An 18,912-nucleotide genomic window follows, 5' to 3' on the forward strand; every position below is an offset into this window, starting at 1 on the left:
CAGCAGACGAGATGTTAATGCAACCTCTGTGAACTCTAAAAATAAAACACTGAGGCATCGAAAAGACTTTAAGGATGTTTTACAGATGACATTTTGTTTCAAGGACAAAAAAGCGCATCTGGTGAGTGGAAGCAACAACAATTTTACGTATGATACCAATGTTAGCTTATTAAATGATATGTTATTTAGATTTAAAAATATGGAATTAGAAAATTTGTATTTAAAGGAATGCATTAGGTTAGATATAGTGCCTAAGGGACTAAGAGTTTTTAAATATCCAAATAAAGTTAAGGAAGGGAGTGAATTGCATAAGGAATTGCTAAATATTTTTAATACATGTGGCTTAAACATTTTAAAAGCTTTGATAAAAGAAAATGAAAGGGAAATGATTGTATTGGAAGCTAAAATTTATGAATTAAATGTAAAAATAACAAATGACCTATTGTTTTCAGTGGAGGATAGTCAAAAAAAGTACTTTGAAATGTTGCAAAGGATAGAAAATAGCATTAAGAATGTTTATGAGAGGAAGTGTAAGAAACTAGATAGGGATATTCAGGAGTATAGGGATAATGTTAGTTATCCGAAACCCAGACCATTTAAATCTCGGAATTTCCCTGAACATGATAATGGTTGGAAGGATAAAGTAGAGAATATATGTGTATCTGTAGATGAAAATGATGTCTTTATTAATATGGATAATTATTCTGAATTTCCCGAGCTTAGGAGATCTGAAAGGATCAGAAATTACCAGCAGAATAACAATTTTCAAAAAAACTATCAAAATGGGGGGGGGGGGGGAACGTGGACGGGGAACGTCAATGGCCCATCAGAATTACAATTGGAACTACAGTTACAACAAAGGGCAGAAAGCCTGGTAGTTAGTAACCAGGATTTAGTAGAAATCAACAGACATTCCACACCCATCAGGGTGGATGGGTGTGTTTGGAATTATAATGGTTACAATATCTTCAATTATAGCAATTTTGACATAAATGAAACATGTTTTTCCTTGTTTTCTAAGGGCTTTAAATTTGTCCCGAATAGGAAAGCTGATGTCACTAAAATTTTGATAGATTTAAAGTTATTTTTGAGGAAGAAAAACCTAGAAATTATATTTCATGGCCATGAAGATGTCAAAAGAAATTGTGATCTTAGAATAAAAAGTACATTCAATCCCCCCCTCCACCCCCAGCTAAAAAACTTTGAGTTAATGATGGAAAGGAAAATTAGGGATGAACTGTCCAAAGATAAAATTGGCTTCAATTTAACAAAGTAAGAAAATATGCTGCTTAATAGGTTAAGTAATGACCCAAACATTAGAGTATGTAAACCCGACAAAGGTGGAGGGACTGTCATTATGGACCAAGTCATATATGAAGCCAAAATGATGGAATTATTGAATGATGAAACAAAATACGTAAGGGCATCTTTGAATGAGGTTAACATAGGTAATAGGAAGGTTAATATGGTTCTATATGATTTACTAATTGAAGGTTCTATTGACAGGAAGTTGCACAAATACTTAGAAGTGGAAAAACCTTTGACACCGATAATTTTTGGTGTACCAAAAGTGCATAAGTGTGCTACTAACCCACCTATGAGACCAATTGTAGCTTCTGGTTATTCAATAACAGCCCCTATTGCTAAATGGTTGGATATGAAATTTAAAGATTTCTCAATATCAGGAAATGGCATTGTTAAAGACTCATGGCCATTGCTGGTTAACCTTACCCCGGAGCTGTTTGATAAAGATACAATTTTCATAACCATTGATGTTATAGATTTATTTTCGTCCATCCCTCATGAAGAGGGTATGAAGTGGTTTGAGGAAGCCCTTGTCAACTATGGAAAGTTTAATCACAATGAGTTTTATCTCATTCTTACTTTAATGGATATTGTACTTACCAATAATTTTATTTTTTATGAAGGCGAATTCTTTAAACAGATTCAAGGAATAGCAATGGGCGCTAGATGTGCTCCAACTTATACTAATATAATTTTGTCTGCATGGGAAGAAAACTTTATTATTAATTCACCCTATAGACACTGTTGGAAATTATATAAACGCTTTCTAGACTATATGTGTTTTTTATGGACTGGATCTGAGGATGATTTTAGAGCCTTTTTCTCTTATATCTCCCAGTTTACGGATTTTTTGAAATTTACTTTCCAAATGGATAAAGTGGCCCTCAAATATTTGGACTTATATATTGGGAAAGATGATATAGGCTTCTTTTCGAAAGTACATAGGAAAGAAACCTTTTCAAATTCATATTTGTCATATAAAAGCGCCCACCCATACCATCAGAAAAAGGGTGTTATTAAGGGGCAGCTAGTAAGAGCTAGTCGAATGATATCAAGAGACCAAGATTTTGAGGTTGAATGTTTATTGTTACATAGAATGTTTTTGGAAAGAAATTACCCCATTGAGTTAATTAACAAAATTCAAGCAGAAGTTAAGGGTGGTAGGGCGCATAAATTCAAACCTATCCTTGGTCTAGGCAGTGGCTATGAAGTAAAATCTGTTCAAAAAAAGAATGAGATGGAAGGTAATTTGGTAATTGATTACAGTGTCCAAGCTGTAAAAATTAGAAAAATTTTGGAAGATGAATGGGCTAGATTTGGCGATATATCAGATTTGACAAGCCTGTTTAAGCAACCATTAAAATGCACATGTAGGAAAGGGAGATGTTTGAAAGCATTTTTTGAGACCAAAAATTATATACAAAAAGATAACAACAGGAAAGTAGGCACTTTTAAATGTGGCAGATGTCCACAATGTATACATATTCTAACTAAAAATACAATTTATATAAGTAGCAGGGACATGCTAATTGAGAGCAAATGTTTTGCCAATTGTGAGACGAATGGCATAGTATATATTGCTTTGTGTAAAGTATGTGAATCCTTTTATGTTGGTAAATCGGAAAGGAAACTTAAGAATAGAATATACGAGCATTATTATGATATTAGAACAAATTGTGCGAACAATGCCCTATATAGACATAAGGTGAATTGTTTGGAAGCAACCTTTAATTTCTTCATACTGGATGTGGTTAAAAAGGATATTAGAGGAGGTCTATGGGAGAGTTGGTCTGGCAACTAATACTTGAAGCCAGTAAGGCCCCAGGCCTTAATGATCATATATCAATTGCACCAGTACTGAAGATGAGAGCAGCCAAATTATAAGGATATAATTGCAAAAAACAAAGGGCCCACTACTATTATTATTTTTATTACTATATGTATTATAATGTGAAGGGCTATTGATTGTTTTATATGCTTTTATCAAATTGATATTACCTACATGCATTTTCAATGAGTTAATTTATATAACTTTATAGTAAAGCCTACTATGTATTTTTATCAACCAATTTTTTATGGAAATTTATAATATTTATATTTATATTTATATTTATATTTTAAAATATATATTTAAATTTTATATATATATATATATATATATATATATATATATATATATATATATATATATATATATATTTATGATACATATATTTATGTGTATAAATATTTTATGGTTATTAATTAATACTTTTTATAAATGTAGTTAGGTTTTCATGTTAAGGTCTGCTATTTTTAATGTTCAAATGTGTTTTAAACTATCAAAAATTTGGTTTAGATGTTTTGAACTTCTATTAACACCAGATGGCGCTGTTTACAGTATTACTTTTAAGATCCTTGAACAACTTAATAGTATATAAGCACAGATGGTTTATAGAAAAGCATAATAAAATGGATATTTACATTAATTGATATTTTATATAAATCTTAGATATTTTGAAATGTATTATATTTGTATGTAAAGTATTATATGTCGAAACAACAACTAAGGGATGCCTATTTCCCATCTCTTTAGGTTTATAAGGGGTTAAACTGCTGCTAATTTGTAATTTATCGATTGATTAATGATGTACAGGGTGTATAAAAGGAGGGACCTTTATGTTCTTTGTGTGTATTTTGTGCTTTCTGATGAAGACAGTGAATCGAAAACGTATTTGTTTTTTACTGCGTTAAGAGCGTATTTTTTGTGGATTAAATAAACTTTGGTTGTATCGTGAGCAGAGCCTGATTTCCTCAAGTGGTTGTTTTCGTGGATAAGGAGCAGGATAGCAGAGTGTGTCCAGGTGGCCGTAAAGGTTTGTAGATTTTAAGGAGGTTCTGATTTTCTGACCTAAGTGAGTGATTAGGAATATAGAGGGTTAAGGAGGTGGAGAGAGAGAGGGACAGGAGGATGGGTTAAATATGAGCTCATGGGCAGTGGTGAGTTTAAGGAGGTTCAGATAGTTGGGAAGCTTGAGCTATTGTGGTGAGTGGAGGGAGATGCAGTGATGGGATGAGTTCCTAGAGTTGGTGGTAAATTTGCAAATTTTATTGTAGTTTGAAGGCCGAGCTGAAGATTCAAGAACAGAGGAGTGCCATAAATTAGGGAGGTGTGAAGGTATGTGGAGGCGAGGGTCTTTCTGGTGGAGGGGTTGAGATAACAGTTATGCCTATATAAGAGTCCTAATCTTTGCTGTTTTTTTTATGTTGGTTTGGATGTGGATATTGAATTTTAGATGTTCATCAATAATGACACCGAGCAGTTTGGTATGAGGGACAATTTCAGTGGGGGTGTTATTCTGGCTTATGATCTTGAAGGAGTTTTTATCAATGGGGGTGTTTAGATGGGGGGGGAAATCATTAATTTGGTTTTATTGGCATTAAGGGCTAGGTGGTTGTTTTGCATCCAGGTTTCAGTACTTGAGAAAGCTGGCTGGGTTATCTGCAGAATTTGGAAAGAGTGTCAGCTGAGCAGATGATTGTTGAATCATCTGCATACTGGATTAGTGTAGAATTGGAGATGGAGTGGTGAAAGTTGTTGATAAATATATTGAAAAGTCAAGGGCCAATGACAGAACTGTGGGGTACCCCAGTCGGGATGTATAGCAAGGAAGAGGTGGAATGTTTCCATTTAACAGCTTGTTGTCTTTTGCAGAGGTAGCTGGTGAACCAAGCTATGGTGGAAGGGGAGAGATTGAGGGTGGAGTGATAGGAGTATAGGGTGGGAGACAGTATCAAATGCTTTGGAAAGGTCTAGGAACAGGGTTGATACAATTTTGTCAGAGTCACACGCATGGCTAATGGACTTGAGGAAGGAGAGGAGTGCAGTGTTAGTACTGTGGCCAGGACAGAATCCATGTGGTGTGAGGGTTAGGAGGTTGTTTTGTGTTAGAAAAGGCATCAGTTGTGAGTGAATACATTTTGCCAGGATTTTAAGAGTGGGGCAAATATGGCAATAGGATGGAAATTAATGGTGTCAGTGTTTTTACCACCTTTATGGAGTTGGATGATGAATGCTTGCCTCCAAAGTGAGGGAACATAAGATTCTTGGATGGACCTATTTATTATGATGAAGATAGGGAAGGCTACGCTGTTGGCAGATAGTTTGAGGAAGGATGCAGGTAAATTAACTGGTGCGTTGGAGCATATCTTCAGTCGGAGGAGGAGTTTTTTTATTATGTGTGTGGGCACAGGGTTGAGGATGAAGGAAGGGGTATGTGATTTTTTCATATTTTTCAGCTCCACTGAAGAAGGGGAACCGAAACCGGTTTGGAGCAGGATATATTTATATATCCTTTGTGCATTTGTCAATAAAATGGTTTTGGAACAGTACTTGCTGGCCGTTGTGTTATTTGCGTAGTTTGGTTGGCCGTGCATCGCTCCACGTGAGAGGTTTGGTGTGTTTGGTATGTGATTTGAGATCAGAGGGGAAGGTATGGGGAGGGAGGAAGATATTGGGGGGAGCTGGGGAAGTTGGCAGTAAGTTTGGCTATACATTCCACAAAGAAGGAGTTAAATGGAGAGGCTGCTTCTTGGTCAGAGAAGATGGGGTTTGGGGATGGGTTGTCTTTACTCCCAGGGTGAAGGAGGGAAGGGATGGTGTTCCAGAATTTTCTAGGTTAGTTAATGGTTAGGTGTTAGTTGATAATGAGATCTAAGTCTCATTGCCCTGTGAGTAGTACCTGTGGAAAGCAATCCATTCTCACACTGGGGATGTTTCTGAATCTCAGGTTACATATGTGTGTGTGTGTGTGTGTGTGTGTGTGTGTGTGTGTGTGTGTGTGTGTGTGTGTGTGTGTGTGTGTGTGCATGTGTGTATGCGTGTGTGTGCGTGTGCGTGCGTGTGTGTGTGTGTGTGTGTGTCTTTGCTGTTTGATATATATTCTGTTGACTATCTTTTTGTTTTGGGGAAGACAACACCTATTTAAAGAGAGGACTGTTGGATTCGTTAATGACAAAAAATGCTGTATTTAGTTTGTAAATTATATTTATCTGTAGTTGACAACAGATTTATATATATATATTTAAAAAAGTTTCTGCTATTTAAAAAAAAGACAAATGATTTCAAATACTGGGCAAATGAGTATGTTTAAATCTAATCCAAATAAAAATGAAAAGCACACAAAACAAATAACAGAACTACAAAAATGCTTAATAGAATAATGCAAGTTTAGCACGTTTCTATCTTTACAGGCCATATCAGAATCAGAATCAGAATCAGATTTATTGGCCAAGTACGCATGCATACAAGGAATTTGACTCCAGTTTCAGTGACTCTCCAAGTATGAATTACATAAATGACATACATACAGCTATTAAGAACAAGACAAACAACATACTGTATATTCAACTATTAAGATATCTATATATATATATATATATATATATATATATATATATATATATATATATATATATATACATATACATATTCATACAAGGAGCAAAGTACAACTTAGTTCAATAAATACTGAAATAAACTCTGAAAGAAGCAAGTATTAACAATATGTAATATTTTGTCAAGAGTACTAAACTTATTTTGTTTTGTTAAACATTTTATGGTCTCAGCATTCATTTGAGTTTCTGTGATTTTTCAGTCCTTCTTTGAGAGCAGAAAATATTCTTAATGTTACTGTACAGATAGAAAACTGGCATTTCAAATGTTATGAACATCAGTCTGAACTATACAAGAAAAAAATATATAAACAAGTACTTCAATTAAAAAGCACGATAATTATGCAAGAACTATAATTATATAAACATTAAAACACAGGCAACTGACTGGATCTTAATAATATGGGATGTTAATATTTTCACTACTATACTTCTGGCTTTATAGTTTGTTTTCATTCATTTATTTATCCTTTGTTGACCTGGTTATTTACACTAGATTAGTGACCCCTTTTTAGGGAAGACCTGTGGTGGTATTTATTCTACAGGGGACATTTGGCCAGGGCATCAGGGAACATCCCCCATTCTTTTTGAGTGACAAACACATTTTGTTACTACACTTCCTACTTCCATTCTGGGTACAGTGGTGACTCAAAGAAGCAGGAAGAATCATGGAGGACATAAACATTGCAGTGGAGTTGTATCCTGTTAAGCAGTTGAGTAATGAGGAGGTAGCAGATGAGCAGAAGCAACCGGAGTTGTTTGGTGAGAGGGCAGCCAAGCCCTGAAATGAAGAAGCTATAAGTAGCCCAGAGTCTATGGGAGGTGGACAGTGTATGTTTGTGAAAATGTAAAGGTGGTCAAACCTTCACAGGATTCAAAAATTATCTCTCAGCAATGATTATTCAAGGATGAAACTGATGGCCAGAAAATATGTATTATAACAACCATTCAATTGGGAAGGTTGTGGGGTGTTTTATTGCAGGACTTATCGAATCAAAGTGAACCAGTGAGTGAAAATACATTTTTGTGGGCAGACATAATGGATAGAATTCAGGAGGAAGTGAAGGAAATTGGACAGGAGAAGAAGAAGTCATATGTGAGTACAGTGAAAGAGGGAGAAAAGAGAGAGGAGGACATGACAATAAAAAAAGCATTTAGTAAGAGTAAGCTGTAAAGAACAAAAAGAATTGGACAGGTATGATATATGGGTCAATATAATAGCACCACTGAATACTTCACCACAAGAGGTAAGAGCATTTATTCATATTAATAAATATGCTTTTTCTGACATTATATTTGAATTGAGACAATATATGGAGAAGTTTTTAAGGCGATACAAGTTAAAGAAAAACTGTAACCCATGGAATGTATGTTTTTCAAGCATTCAACAGAGACAGAAGAAATGAAATATATATTCAATTTTGAACAGAAGTTGAAAAAGACTATTTAAAGACTGTAAGTAAAGAAGTGAGAGACATTACTAAAATATATGATAACAGAGGTTTATGGACTAGGAGTTGGGAATGCATTGTTGTATTCAAAATGGAAAATGATAATATAGTGCACATTCCAAGTATGATAAATCTAGATGGTAACAAAGGGACAGTGAGATATTGGGGGCAAGAACAAAAAAATATTTTTTTTGGAAAAAGTGATCATTTAGTTCATTTAGTTAGTAACTGCAATAAAAGGAAATGTTATATTATGGCAAAATATGTCATGATGGAAAAAAAGATGAATTGAAATGTTTTGAATGTGAAAAAAACAAGTTATTTGTGGATGGATTGTAAGGAAGATATAGAAGAGCATAAGGAGGTGGTTATCCAAGAACAAGCTATTGACCAAGAGATAGAACAAGAGCAAGAAACTGAAAAAAAAAGATCAAGAAGAAAGGAGAAACAGTATAAGAAAAAAGAGAATGAAAGAATGTCATAAATATGTGAGGAAGAGGAGATGAATTGGAGAATGGTGAAGGGAAGAAAAACCTCTACTGGGAAAAGAGTAAAATATAGGACGAGAAAATTTAAAGTTTTAGGTATGAAAGAAAATAAAAAGGGAAATGACAAAAAGGAGAGAATAAATACTAATGTAAGGAAAATTTAATAAATGAAGAATTGAGGATTCTAGCAATAAATGTGAACAGTATAAAGAATGTTAAAAGAAGAATAGAGTATTATAATGGAGAGCAGCACTCAATAAGTATTTGATTGTATTAGAAAGATACAAGAACATTAACAGAAAAAGAGTATGTACAAATAGCAAAATTATGGGAAGGAGAGATTGCTTGGAATATGGGAAACGTATCATGTTCAGGTATACAAATATTAAAAAATAGAAATTTTGAATTTCACATTGTTAATTATGGGTAGGGTAATGACTGTAGATGTGAGATGAAGGGCCAGGTTTATAGAATCGCAGCAGTATATGCATATTTAACAAAAAAGAAAGAGAGGATATGTTTAAAAAGATGCTAAATTATGCAAGTGTCAATACTGATCTCTTATTAGTTGGTGATTTTAATTGTGATTTAAGAAACAGAAGAAAGTAGGTGGTGATGTTAAAATAATATTTAATGATAGAAAGTGGAAATTTATATATTTGGGATGACAAACAGTGGACATAGAAAAGAAGCACACACTATGGCAGAAGCTAATAATCAAACAGGAAGTCTAGTGGGCAACTCTTATATGAAACTCAAAAATCTGTAGCAAGATGCATTGCTAACAGCACCAAACAGAATCTTCAATGTATGTCAGAGACTATGAAATGACACCAATGGCATCACCAGCAATAAAAAAATCAGACTTTATTCTACCAATTTAAAACAAAACTAAGTGCTTTCATTCCACATTATCCAAGACTTCATCAGAGTTACAATAGCAATCTCCCACTACCTATTTAAATACTGACTTTTGATTGTTGGTAGTGTCATTGGTGTCATGTCATAGTCTCATTCATACAATGAAGATTATGTTAAGTGGTATAAACAACGCATGTTGCTATAGATTTTTTGAGTTCCGTACATAAGAGGTGTCTGCTGGATTTCCTGTTTAGATATAAAAAAAGCAATTTAAGAACAGTGAAAAATGACTTTACTGTTAAATAAAGATTGAAAATTACACAATAAATAATAAAATATGCAGAATTTTTGGATCATTTGGCAATCTGAATAGAGATTCAAGAAAGAAGTAAACATATGAAAATAGGAAATGGTATTAAAAGATTAAAAAATGAATTAGATAAAGGTCTAGAGGTAATTAGACAATTATGGAAAGATCATGTAGGTATGAGAGACTTCTATAAGAAATGGACAGATATGGTGGATGAGTTTAAAAGATAAATGCAAAAAATGTTATCTGGAATGGCAAAGTTTAAAGAGAAAAGAGGTAAAGAAAAATATAAAAAGTTAGTAATCATGTATTTAGAGATTTAGAAAGAAATAAGAAAATATTTTTGATAGAGATAAAGAATTATATGAGATGAATCAAGAGAAGGTCAAAAAGCTTTTGTTTAAAGGGTATTTTTTACTAGGGAAAAAAGGAAGAGGTGGCTCTGTATTTGAGTAGCATAGTAAAAGAAAAGGAAATAATAAGAAAGGTAATAAGAAATGAGAAAGGAGAAAGTGTAAAGACTAAGCAAGAAATAATGAATGTAGTTAAAGATTATATTGAAAAAAACATTCAAAGAATATAAGGTAAAAAGAAAACAAAAGATAAGAAAGATTTGGAAAAATAAATAACAATGGAAGAAAGTTAAAAGTGGTAAATGTTGAATCAGTAACAGGGATGGATGGTATTAAATATATGTAGAGATATATGTTAGACTGGCAGAAGAACTATTTTGTGGAAGTGTTAATTGAATAGTTACAGGAAGGTTTTAGAAAGAAGAAATATGTGATGGAGTTATAAAATGTATATGGAAAAAGAGTAAAAAATGGAGATCAATAGGACTTAATAACACTGGTTATAAGATTTTTATGAAAATAATAGAAAAATATAGGAAAATAAATTAAATAAAATATTAGAAGAAACAATATTTGAGAAAAAGGGAAAATTAAGTCAAGAGTTATTAATGATAGTAAGATAAATTGTAGATGATATAATAAATAAAAAAGTGGAAATTAAAATCATAGCAGGGGATTTGAATAAAGCATTTGACAAAATACAACATGAGATCTTATTATATATATTGAAAGAATATAAAATATATGATATGATTTTGAAGATATTTGTTACAGAATATGAAAAGAAATAAAGTAAGAGTGTTTATGAATGGATGGTTAGCTCCAGAAATAGACATAAAAAGTGGTATAAGACAAGGATGTCCAGTGAGTAGTATTTTATTTGCACTAGTCATGAATGCAGTTGTTAGTAAAATGAACACATGATTAAAGGTAGCAGAATATAGAAACATATAGGGTATTAGAGTACCAGTTATGTTCTCATATGTGGTTGATACAGTTTTAATGACTTAGAACAAAGAATGGATAGAAGTAGACATTGAACAACTTAATAAATGTTTGAGAGCAATAAGCATGAGTATAAATAGAGGTAAGACTACAGGCTTAGGAATAAAATATAAAATAGGGAATATTTAGTTTAATAAAAAGGAAATAAAAATATTGGTCATGACATTTTGAAATGAGGAAGTGAATCTGCAAGAATGGGAAGAAATAATAGATAAATTAAGAAACAGGTTTATTTTAGAGAACATGCAAGTTGCCATATAAAAATAAAGAGTATTTAATAAATTCAGTATTACTAAGAAAAACTGCATATCTTGTAAACGTTTTCCTGATATCTACAAAATGTAAAAAAAAAAATAATGACAATTTTTTTTTTTACCTTTTATGTGGGGATCAATATTAAACATTAAGAAGAGGATCATTATATGCTAAGGAAGAAGAAGGAGGGTTGGGATTGATAAATCTGGTGGTATACACAGCATTATTACATTTATATAAATGGTAAGATGGATGAAAGATGAAAGAGGAAAATAGGTTATTGATAAGTTTAGTAATGAAAGAAAAATACAAAAAAGCATGATATATGATGAGCAATTATAAAAGGGAAAGGGGGTTGTGAATGGTATTAAGATAAAATAATATTATGGAAAATAACAATAAGGGAGGTAGAAGATGGTAGAAAAACATGGTATTTCACTATAAGGAATAAGTATTACTGTGTTTATCCAGGGGAAAGGATGAAGGAAGAAAAGAAAATAAGCTATAAAAATGAGAATAGACAGGTGCAAAAATGTATTGAATGTAAGATTTCTTATGGAGATTATCAATGAAAAACTTAGCAGTGAAAGCAAATATACCATATAAAAAACTAGAAGAAAGAATATGCATTTAACAGAACATGTTTTTTTTGTTTTTTTTTTAAATGTATAAGAATGAAGAAAAAATAACTGCTGTGGTGGTGCTGTGGTAGGGTTGTCGCCTGACAGTAAGACGTTGTCCCATTCGATTCTCAGCTAGAGCATCTTCTGTCTGGAGACATGCGTGAATGGGCATACATTCGTTGAAGGTTGTGCATGAGGGCTGGCAACTCAGCACGTAAAAATCTACTGCCAATCATTAGCGGACCGGAGTTCTGCTGTGGCGACCCCTAACCGGGAAAAGCCAAAAGACACAACAACATAAGAATGAAGAAAATATAAAAAAAGTTATGTGAAGGTAAGTATGTGGAAGGAATTAAGAAAATGGAGGATATACATATGGATATGTTAAAATAAGGATATTATAAAGGTAAAATAGGAAATTTGTAACAAAATAGACAAAAAGGTCTTTTACACAATGTGGACAATATGGAATGAAAGAGTGAATGAATTAAAAATGTAACAGTAAATGGAAATTAGCAAAAATATTAAAGAAAATAAGATTTTGGTTATGGGAAAAAGGGTGGGGGGGGTCACAGAAATGAATGCAGATGAAGAAAAAGAAATACATGTATAACATTATGTGAATGATGGAAAATGATTATAAAAGAATTAAAAAAATTATAAATAGTGTATATATATATATATATATATATATATATATATATATATATATATATATATAGATATATATGGGTCTTCTGCTTTTCGTTGAATTACATTTGGTCGAAAGTGATTTCCGGCAGCCCACTTCACCGAAAATGCATTTCACTGAAAACCCAGCTGCTCGAATTCCATTTGGTCAAAAATAGAATATAGCCCCTGCCCCACTGCAGTGTGACCCTGGAGTGAGAATATAAAGTTAGGGGGGTGGGGGGCATAGCCTCCCTACATAATTGCAGTGTATTCACAATTATATACTTGTGTATCCATTAAAAATACATTGAAATATATAATGTCAGTAAAAATTAGTTGCAAAATGTGGGGGGCTATGCCCCCCACCCCCAACTTTATATTCTCACTCCATGGTTGCACTGCAGTGGGGCAGGGGCTATATTCCATTTTTGACCAAATGGAATTCGACGAAATGAACTTTCAATCAAATGAGCTTTCAGTGAAGTGGGCTGCCTGAAATCATTTTCAACCAAATGTAATTCGACCAAAAGCAGTAGACCCATTATATATACCATCAAAATGTCGAACCTGACCCCATCGAATAATGGGATCATCGACCCACTTCTGCAAAACCGACAATGTTGAATTCCAACATTGTCGGAATACGACTTGACATAAACATCAGAACGGGCTTTAACATGGGCCGAAATGGGGGCAAGATTTGTACTTTAACAATGCCGGGTTCGACATTGTCGCCGTTTGGCCTCTGGACTGATATATATATATATATATAGATATATATATATATATATATATATATATATATATATATATATATATATATAAACAAAGGGTGGCAAAACACGAGTTAAGCTGATACACTGGAACACAAGTTCTGCAGAAACGGTAACAAGAATATATTGTTTTTTATTAAATGAGCGCTTTCGGTAGAGAGCAATCTCCCCACCTTCATCAGACAACAAATTATTTAAAAACCAACTTTTTATATCTCTGTGACCTCATGTCAATTAATTACCATAGTTACTACTAAATTGATTAATACATTACCAATTAAATGTGTTTTTTTAAAAAACTTCCTTGTAAAAAATGTTCACTTTTAAAATTTCTATAACAAACTCAATTGCATCCTCGGTTGAATACTCATCTAAATGGCACGCAAAAAACACACAAAAGAAATCGCTACATGCATTTGTTAAAACATCTTTGAACAACTTTAACATATTTTAAAATACATAAAGGATGTATATATGTGATATGAAATGTATATAAAGAATGTAATATGATATATAAAATAATATATAATCTATTATTTTAAAATGTTTTACATGTTTTACATGTTTTATATGTTATACAGGTTCAGACTATGCAGTTGGAAACTGTATGGTAATAAAAGAAAAACTGTATTAATCGTGTCAAATGAAAATACTATGAATAAATATGGTGTGAATATACACAACCCGTTTCTATATAAAAAATTATTTTCAATACAACTTATTATACTAAATATGTATATATCGCATACTATACTAAATATGTGTATATATCGCAAGTGGCAACAAGCACGAGGGAAGGCAGACCCATGAACAAACAAATAAATAAATACTGATGTTGACATAATCATCCATCCTTGATTTAAAAAGAATGAACAACTTCCCTAGCCTTTGAGAAATTCATGAATTCTAACCATAACAAATGATAGCTTCTCCATACTACCTCTAATATAGGCTGGACAGTCCAAAACTGTTCCATAGCCAACTATTCAAAAACTATAAATTTATAAAATTATACATATAAATATATATGTGTGGTTAAATCTAACCATGCACAAATGTTCCTGATGATGAAACGTTTTGCTGTTTGACATAACTGGTACTGTTGTCACAGTACCATGTGTTAGCTGCAAACATGTTCCTTTTAATGTGATGCACCCAAATTCAGTGCATGTTAAGTAAATAAACAATAATAAAGAATAATAATATATATATACATACATATTGTAAAGAATGTGTTTAATAAAGGATGCCCTACGTTTTCAGTAGTTGCGATAAGATAATTTACATCCACTGGAGTGAGCACTGACTCGAGAAGTTGGGACCTTAGTTTAATGTTTCATTTGAAGAACAACAAACAGGAGTGGAACACCTGTTTTACACTTAACTGTAGGGTCAGTAATCTACCTATTTGGTGTGGGAATGGAACTCTCAAGGAAAATGTCTTACTTGTTGAACCACTGACATGACAATTGTCAGAGGAAGTAGAGTTTCTTGTTTTCAAATATATAAGATACATTTCATTGTATTACAAAATATTTCTTTAAATATTTAGAGTGTTGTTGATACCTCTCAACCTGGAAACATCAAAAATCTGGACAAGGCCCATGAAAAATAGGTACAAATCTGTACACTGATTAGCATAAAATTTGCATACATAATTACAGATCCCCGCCCACTCCGATGGAATTGTGGGATACCAGCTTTTAAATGCAAACTGAAGAATAGACAATCAAAATATGGCACCAGAGTCCCCCTGCAGCCATTCCAAAGTCCCATTACCAGGCTATTTCGCCCCAGTTACCATAAACCCTAATGTGCATACTGCTTTGCTTCTACAATGATTATTTGGAGTTTATATTTTTATTTTATAGCACAATGCAGAAACAGTAATAGATATCTGCTAAACAAAGCAATACTGTCTCACAATGAAATTAGACTGACTGCCATTTCAGCTTTAGAGAAGGACTGCCATTAGCTGAACAGAGAATGCATTTGCAGGCAAAGTAAAACAGCTGTAGAGACTCTCTGCCATTTTCTCTCACTCACACATACCTTCAATTCTCAGCATGCAACCGGACCTGTTTCAGTTTAAGCGAATTGACTGCCCATAGCATTAGCTTCAGAATCACTGCCAAACTACCGTGTTTCAGGTTTCAGCAAGCAAGCAAAGTAAAACAGGCTTAACAGAATGAATTTTAACAGAAAACAAAGTTAGCACACAGTTTTAAAAATCACTGCATCAGTACTCAGTATTGAAAATACTGTAGCACAATGTCACATAGTCCTCATGTACAAAAACTGAAACATGGTTGGATTGAAAAAAAGTTAGTGCAATATGGTTTTCTAAACAAAATATTGAAAAGTGCAGCTGGTAGAAGGCCCAAACAAGGCACATGGACAGAATGAATGGGGGGGGGGTTCTGGAATTTAGTGTTCTTTCCACCTAAATATCAGAATGATCAATGCCACTCATGTCAACCAAGCGTGCATTAGCTCAGGTGTAGTTGGAACACTATAACTATTAGTTGTACAGGTCACTAACAAGTTGCACAAGTATCACAGTTACTCAGCTTCACTCACTCAAGAGGTGAAGTTCATCACATTTCAAGTCGGCATTTATCACAACTCAAAAACATTTTGGCTATTATGACACCATCCCCTGAACTACATGGTACCAAATAAGTGGACTGCTCATTTAGTGCAAAGGGTTGATATAAACGCATCCCCTTGCTATTAACACAAACTATATGTAATGTGTCCTTATTACAGACACTTCTGTAAACAGCAATGCATTCCCTTGCTATTAACACAAACTATATGTAAATGTGTCCTTATTACAAACATTTCTGTAAATAGCAATGCATTCCCTTGCTATTAACACAAACTATATGTGATGTGTCCTTATTACAAACATTTCTGTAAATATAGGCCACCCAGACCCTAGGCACACAAAGATGCAATATGCACAGATGATCTAATACTGCACCAAGCTTACATATAATCACAGCATATCAAACAGTGATCATAGTGTTGGGAGTGGGGCAACATCATCACAGACATCCACCCTGTATAACCAGGGCTTTCTCATATGGCCCTATCCACACGTCCACCACTTCACACACAGGGACTTTGAGTAAATAGAACTTTATCTCCACAATATAGCTTATTAAACTGTTTTTTCATTTAATTAGAAGTCCACGTGCACCACCAATTAAAACACAAACAAGTACATCTTGTAGCATAGCAGCATGGTAGGATCTGAAACTGCATCATTCTAAATAAATCACAGCACGGCCATATGAACAGTGAGACACAACATTTCAAACAAAGATGGCACCAGCAGATGATTAAGTGCTGTGTTACAAATGCACTTCCACATTTTTATACAATTAGTTTTTCTGTTGGGTGAGATTTTAATAGTATTACTATTTTGGCATAAACTACAATCGCAGCACTACCACAACTACAATGTGATAAAGGCTATCGCAGACTTTAACACCACGACAGTAAGTTCTACATATTTTTTTTCAATCTGCAATCACTTCCAAGATGTGCCCCAAATCCAGCATTGCACATTAACAAAACAAGATTTACAAATGAAAGCTGTCAAGGATAAAGGCATAAGTTGGAATGCCGCCACATTAAAATTAAATTTAACTTGAAAGTAAAACAGCACTTAAGCACGAAACATTCCATCACTATAAAGTACAACTTACACCTAAAAATACTGTTATTTTAACTACTTATTAAAGCTGCCGTTCAACAGTTCTGAGGTGTAAAAATATCTCAGCACTCTTCAATAGCCATTGAAGCCAGAGAAGAATACAAATTTTTTTTTTAACAAGTAGAAAACCTGGACTTAATCAGAGTGCATGCCTGAAAGTAGGTGCGAGTGAAACATGTCTGAATGAATAAGAATTTCCTGAGACTGGGGGAAGCATCCTCATCCCGCTTGAAAATGAGCCTTAATTCAAAAGTAGGATCATAATTTATCAAGTTTTTTGCACATGCTCTCAATTTCCAAGTTTACATACAGGATACAACTCCTTATACCACAAGGCTCAGTGGAGGCAAGACACAGCACATTGCCTGCAATTCTTCTGGCAAGTTTTTCTGGGACCAAAAAAACCTCTGAACAGTGCTACACACAAAACCTATTCTTTATCTCCAAGGTTACGCATCTGAGGAGTTTTACACACACACACACACACACACACACACACACACACACACACACACACACACACACACACACACTCTTCTGTCCTTACCTGCCTGAGTAGTTTGTTCGGCTTGACGGACAAACTACAAGCCCTTCTTCTGTTCATTCGCTCAATTAATCCTTCCTCCTAGTGTTGCTGCCCGGCCGCCGCCATAATTCCAGCTGTTTCAGGCGAACTGCTCAGCTTTCCTCCTAGTGTTGCTGACTTGCTGCCCGGCTGCCGCCATTAATCGCGGCTCGAATTCCCGTCGTTTCAGCCAGCCGGAAATGATGGTGTGAGCTCCTTGAGCTCAATTCCGACTGGCTGGTAGCCTGGTGGAGCTGACGTCATTGTGCACATGATGACGTCAGCTCCGACAGCGCGAACATTTTAAAAATGTAAAGAAAAATCAGAAATGAAGGGGTGCCACTCGGGAATCGTGGCACCCCTTCATTTGGACCCCAAAACTCAGTAAAAACCGAGTAATTCGGAACGGTTGGGAGGTCTTGTTGTGTCTTTCGGCTTTTCCCGGTTAGGGTTAGAGTGTGCATAGATAAAAATGTCTAGTATAACATGCGTGTGTGTGTGTGTGTGTGTGTGTGTGTGTGTGTGTGTGTGTGTGTGTGTATGTGTATGTTCGTTTCCCTGACAGATTACTGGATTATGATATCATGTTAAAATTAAAACTGTACTACTATTACTTAAAATTCCTTTGCATTTTATGTCAGAAGGAAACAAAAAAAAATATACCAGTGTTGCATATTGCACATATTAATACAAAGTCTTTCTTTTCTGGTTACTGGTAAAAATTTTCCACTAAGTAGGACGTTGCTTCAGTGCCCCTTAACCTTAAGTATTTCATTTAGAACATTTTAGTTCTAAAAATCATTTTGTTTAACACATAGCAGTTTGGTAACAAGTGCTGAACTCAGATTGTGTTATTGGTGCTCTTAGAGGGAGGGGGCACATCTGTTACTTACTCATTTGCCCTTGCAGTTTAATCTAAGTCTCAGAAAATATATAATTCAAGAGCCACATTCATAAATAAACGTCTTATGTTCAGGTCATGGAAGTTGTACAAGAACATGCTACTAACAGCTTTATTCCTGATCTACTGCCTCCCAACTCAGGTCAGCATAGACCCTCACAGCTATTTTTGAGATATGTAAATAGTACTTAAC

General features: G+C 34.0%; 1 long non-coding RNA gene across 1 annotated transcript in view; it reads right to left on the reverse strand.

The window, feature by feature from the left end:
* The window catches only part of LOC122815867, a 456,647-nt gene extending 438,644 nt beyond the window's left edge, over positions 1–18,003 (reverse strand). Inside the window, exon 1 of the long non-coding RNA XR_006367006.1 lies at positions 17,801–18,003. This is a non-coding gene — a long non-coding RNA (uncharacterized LOC122815867). The remainder of the gene's footprint in view (positions 1–17,800) is intronic.
* Positions 18,004–18,912: the final 909 nt, after the last annotated feature.

This window comes from Protopterus annectens, chromosome 11.part0 (genome assembly GCF_019279795.1).
Source record: "Protopterus annectens isolate FY-2018-M chromosome 11.part0, PAN1.0, whole genome shotgun sequence".
NCBI lineage: Eukaryota > Metazoa > Chordata > Ceratodontiformes > Protopteridae > Protopterus > Protopterus annectens.